The sequence below is a fragment of the Pelodiscus sinensis genome, chromosome 2 (assembly GCF_052426305.1).
Source record: "Pelodiscus sinensis isolate ZL-2025 chromosome 2, ASM5242630v1, whole genome shotgun sequence".
Classification (NCBI taxonomy): domain Eukaryota; kingdom Metazoa; phylum Chordata; order Testudines; family Trionychidae; genus Pelodiscus; species Pelodiscus sinensis.
In genome coordinates, this window is record NC_143053.1 from 133932541 (window position 1) to 133938690 (window position 6150).

Below are 6150 nucleotides of genomic sequence, written 5' to 3' on the forward strand. Positions count from 1 at the left end.
GTCCCCCCCCAAGCCAGGAGGTGATGCTAGCAGAGGTTACTGCAGGAAGGAACAAACAAAGCTCTGTAAATAGAAGATGGTGGGAATAAAGGCATGGGTGACTGACCACAAATCAACCAGAGACCCTCTCTTCTGCAAAGAAGGGGTCCTAGAGCAAGGGGCCTGCGTGAAGACTTTGCCGCAGTCCCCATAACTTGGAGATTTGACTGTAGTTATTCAGAGTAGGCAAATAAAATATTCCCAATTTACATTACTTGTACAGACTTTAGAGAGAGACAGATGCAGGTTCAGGGGAGCAGAGTAGGGGCCGGGGTCATGGTGCTCTTCTTCCTGACACCACAGTGAAGTGGAGCAACCTAGCTGTGAGATGGGCAGCAGAGCGGAGCAGGCTTCTGGGTGAATCTGTGTCTCCCAACTCCTGCCACCACAATGAATGTCGGGTGGCCAAACCCTGCTAGTGTCCTGTATATCAGGCTCCCTGGTAATCCTCAAGGTCATGCCTCTCAGAGGAGGGGACTTCGGGGGTGTAATAGGGACAGGAGAGTGTGGAGCAGTGGTAGGAAGAGATGGGGTGGGGAGTGGAACAGTGGGAGGACTTAGGGGAGCGTGGAATGGGGGCAGGGACAGAGCAGAAGTGGAGAGGGGTGAAGCCGGGTGCCACACCTTCTAGTGACAGTCCTGATCAGTATGCAGAGGCTGTAAAGATTTAGCTCCTACCAAATGCTACATTCTTCACCCCTTTCCCCCCATCCCTTTCTTGAACATACATGCACTGAACCGTCAAATATAGTGGAACACAGTTGTGGAGGAACTTCTCTGCTGTAAGCAAAGATTCACAGTTTGAGTTGTACGTATCAGATTACTGATGCATTAATAGACATACAATCCAAGAGGGGGAAAAAGCACATTTCCTAAGGACTCCTCTTCCCTGAATGCATGACTGACTTCCATTAACATTTTATAATTTGTCTGTTCACTTCCAGGAGAAAAATTCTACTAATTTTGCCATCTTTAAGCACCAAACATGATGTTGGATATCTTTTCTAAAGATAAAGTAAAACACAATGTCAGAGTGTCTATGCATACTAGTTGTGATATTGGACCATACAACTAACGGTAATGTACCTTATTATTCAAAAATGGCTCAGATTAAAAGGTATGTGAAGTAAATACATAAAGATTCTATTGGTCTCTGTTTTGAGAAGCAGGATACCACTTGCCTTGGAAAGCTCAGGAATCAGATTAATATGTTAATGAATACCCCATTTTACTGCATGTTGTTATATTCTACTGGAAGATTTACCTAGTGTTGCTCGGGTCCTTAACTCAATTATTTTTTCTTATTTAAATCATTCTTAATGAACTGGAGTGGAGCTGGGAATGAGGGGCTCAGTATGCAGGCTGCCCGAGGGAGAGGGGACTACCCCAGAGCTCTCATCACAGCAACTTGAAGACAGGTGAGAAGTGCCTGTCCATGGCTGCTGCAGCTCCAGTGGACACAGACGGGGGGGGGGGGGGGGGGGGGGGAGGGAGAAGTGCATGTTTCCCAGCTGAAGCAGGTCCAGGTTCAACTCTCCCCTGCACTCTCAAGCCAGAATGAGGAATGGAGAAAACTATGCAGTTTCCCCTCATTCCTGACAAAGGAGAATAGCCAGCAAAGACCCCTGCAGAAGCTGGGAAGGACCCTCAGTTCTGTAAAGCCCTATAATTTGTCAGACTGGGGAGGGAGTGAAGACGAAAGGGGGAGAACCTTCCCAGCACCAGCACTGGAACCTTACTGTGGACAGTGGCCTGGCTGACAACATGCAGATCCCCTCCCCTAGCCAGTCACTGGTGTGGCCGCCCCTCTGTGGTCTTTCTGCAGCATGAGTGTCCCTTCCAGCAGTCCCCTCCCTTTCCATGTCAGGGAAAACCATCCCATTCCGGGGGACATACCCTTTTTCTGGCACAGCCAAACCCGACCTTGTTTTACATTAGTATAAGAGGAAGCTACATACCAAATTTGGTGGTTGCAGTTTGTAGGGTAAATTGAGGCAGTCCATGGTATCTTGCTGAGAACTGACAAACTCAAACCTGAAAGTATTAGGCCAGCTTGGGAAGTAAAACAGTTCAACAGTTATTGTGACCCTGGTTCCCCTGGCAAACACATTCTAAAAGGGCCTCACTTTGATAAGGCTGGTACCAAACAACCGCACAGGATTGTTTTTCATTGTCTGCTTTGTTTCTAGAAAATAAGCTTGGATCCCAAAGATCGCGCCAAGGCAATACCACCCCCGCAGGAGACACATTATATTTCCGGCCGACAAAATGACCATCAATGCCTTTGTTTATGTAGGCTTATTTAGCTTGTGAGGAATAACTATCTGTATTAGTGATAATATGTTTAATTGGTAATGGGCGGAGATGCTGTGTAACTGTTGTAGACAATTGGCTTATGTGCATATCTCACTTCCGCTGCTAGACCTATCAAATCACTTCTCCATCCATCTGCTACCTATATAATCTAATGTATGTTTTGGTTAAATTAGTGCTCACCTGGTTAACCCCTGATGAGTACTCCACCAGCTGTGTGAACCAATAAATCCTCTCCTTGTTTTCACCTGCACCCAGTGTGTCCAAGAATTATTCCCAACACAGTTCTTAGCATTTAGGAGGAGTTCTTGAACAGACAGACTCAAAACAGATGTACAGATAGACATTTCTAATATATAGATATTGGTCAATGTCCTTCTGCTCTTTTCTCCTGCTGCTCCAATGTCTCTCTTTCTTGCTCCCCCATCCTATGTACAGACTGAAACTTACAAAAACCTCAGAAATTAGAATCCATAGTAATTCCTAGATAAATGCAACATAAAGAAAGAGTTACGGTCGATGGTACATATTGGTAATTTAGTGTTAAAAACATTAGAGAGATATTATCCCTATCTCCAAACCAAATGTTATAAACGTAGGAAATGCTGAATTTAAAATTCAGAAATGAGAATGCAGGCTGAAGAGTGGAAAAGCAAAAACAAGTTGAACAGTGCTATGCAGTACTGTCATAATTATGATTAATGAGACTTAATGCTTATTCTTCAGGATTTATATTGAATTTTTCCCCTCACAGGGTTGAAAACAGTTACAGATTCCTATTGTTCTGAAGGAGATTGAAGCCTAGGGGTGTGTCTAGACTACAGGGTTTTGTCAACAAAAGTGGACTTTTGTCGACAAAACTAAACCTGCGTCTACAGTTTTGTCGACGCTGGTAAACCTCATTTTACAAGGAATAACGCCTTTTGTCAACAGAGTTCTGTCGACATAAGGCATTATTGCATCTAAACTGTCCTTTGCGTCCACACTGTTATGTCGACAAAGCAGCTTGCTTTGTCGACAGAACTGAATGTAGTCTAGACGCTCTTTGTCGACAGAAGCTTTGTCAACAGTATCTGTCGACAAAGCTTCTGTCGACAAAACCCTATAGTCTAGACGTACCCTAGGTGCCCTCAAGGAAGATGTTTGCATTCCAGGAGTTAGAAGAGAGACTAGCAGGTGAAGGAAGATGATGGCCATATTTGCTTAAGAAATCTCAGAGGGGTAGCCATGTTAGTAACTTGGAAAACAACTAATAGTCCTGCAGAACCTTAGAGACTAACAAAACATGTAAATGGTAAAATGAGCTTTTGTGGATACAACCCACATCTTCAGATGAAGAAGTGGGTTATGCCCATGAAAGCTCATGATACCATCTACATGTTTTGTTAGTCTCTAAGGCGCTGCAGAACTATTTGTTGTTTAATATTTGCTAAGAGTAGCCTGTGGCCTCAATTACATTGAAAGCAATAGGAGATGGCCACTATTTTTAAATAGACATTGCTGAGTTTCTCTGAAGATTTTGTGCCAGCCTCTGCTAAAAGGCAAAACTTTAGTTAGAAAGAGTAACAGCAAAGAGTGACCATTATTCTTGGAGGAAAAAATACCCATTTCACTAAATCTCTACCAATTTTAAAGCAGATAGCACATGCTTACTCTGAGGATATTTGAGAAAGGATGCTCCATTTAAGAATGGAACAAAAGACGTTCACAAATTTACTTGTCAATTTTCAGAAAAAATAATGTATTTAAAATTTAAGATATGTAATTTTGAGGAGATTGTTATTCTTCACACATAACAAAAGTTTAATCCTTATTTTAATGTAAAATAGTCAACTGAATGTTAGCTATGGAGCAGCAGATGGCACCTCTGTAACCAGTCATGACAAGATGAATTTGTAAATAATATAACAAACTCTATTTGTTATGGTTTTTGTTCTTGAGAGTCAGAAACTTAAAATTATTTCAAATACCTTTTTCTGACATGAATCTCCAATTAGTTTAGTTTAGTACAAGACAAAATAATTAAATCAATCAAAAAAAAATCCTACAACCCAAAGGGGAAGTTGTTTGGGGGAAAATTTCATTTTAATTCATAATATAATTGTTTGGGTCCCCTGAATTCAAGTAGTGGTAGTTAATGTGCTAAACCATTTACCTAAAGGGCAAATCCTGCCTCCAATTCCACAGCTGCAGAGGGTCCCCCTTGGCTACAGAACCAGTTTATTTAAATTACTAAGTAAGAAAACATATTTCTAGAAACTGTGTAGACACATATGAATTGAAAGTGAACATGGAATCCTCTTTATCAGAAGTGAGTCACAATGCCCTACACACATCAATAATGAGGGGATAAAGGAGCCCAGAGAGGGTGGAATTTCTTAAAAGCTTAAGGTATTTTTATACCATAGACAGAGAACAAAATAAAACAAGTTCTTCAGAAAAAAAGTGTTGAATGATCACTAGATCAAAATTCTTCTATATGCAAAGTCTTTCAAGTAAAAGAGTCTCTTACTTATTATGCAACTTCACTATAAAGGTCATGCACATGAGGGCAGACATCCCAAATGGTCTGGATTTGCCCCACTTCCAGTCACCAACCAACAGCCTCCTGTCATTCCCAGAGTTCAGTACATTCATTCCTCAAGACACCATAAAAGAGTCCCAGTCCAAAACATATGAACCTGATCCATGCCCTCACATCTTGGCTTGTGAATCAAAGTCATAGACAGTTGGTCAATGGCTCATTCAGAGATGTTATCTCTTATTTCCTCCTTCAAATATCCAGTAATCCAACCAACACTGAAGAAACCCATCTTGGATACATCAATTCTAGCCAACAATCACCCATGACAAAAGTTCCATTACTGAGCAAACTGACGGAGACAAGCTAATCAAATGCCAACTACAAACTCCTCTAATTCAAACATACATTATACACCTGGTATAATCAGGACATTCTACACCTGGATTCAGGCCAGGACAAAAATAAAACTGCATTAGTGACACTGATGGATGATCTCATGCTGTCAGTGGAGATGACAGATATTCATTCTCATCTTCCTGGACCTCTCTACGCTATGCAACATGGTTGACCACAAGATATAACTGTTCTACCTGACAGAGGTGGCAGGAGTCCATATTAATTGTTTACAATGAGATCCTGTTTGCTGGAAGAAGCACATAATGAATAGTGAGGGGAAACTGCACTTGGATCAATTCTCTTTTGGGTGCTTTTTATCTCTGAACTAATCAATAGACCCCTAAGCAGATACAATGTCTACCCATTGCGGTGGATATCTGCAAATAGAAAGTGGTATCCACTGACATGCAGGGCTCTGTTACCAGGAGACAATGAAGCAAATGGAGAGGAGTGTGGTGCTCCTGCTCCCTGAAGTTAGTGCCCTGTGCCAGAAGCACCTCCATGGGGATGTAAATGCCAAAACTAGACATTGCATATACTTTTCCCTCGGATGAGTAGAGAAGAAGAGATGGGAAGATGAATGATTAGCCACATTACAGATGTCACATTGCATAATGCACTCTAGGAATGTGTTCAGCCTAACTGTGATGTGTCTGGTGTAAGAACACAATAGCATTTCTGTAGAATGCGTATCATGGGAATCCTAATGTTCTCCGCAGGTTCAAGGCTCATCCAGAACTATTTCAGCTATTTAAACTGTAATAAAACATTGACCAGGAACTGAAACCAACATCAGTCTATCACTGAGAATGGGTCCAGCCAGAACAGATACTGAGGCCCTCACATTTCTGAAATCATAATCTTTCAGCTTTATCCAG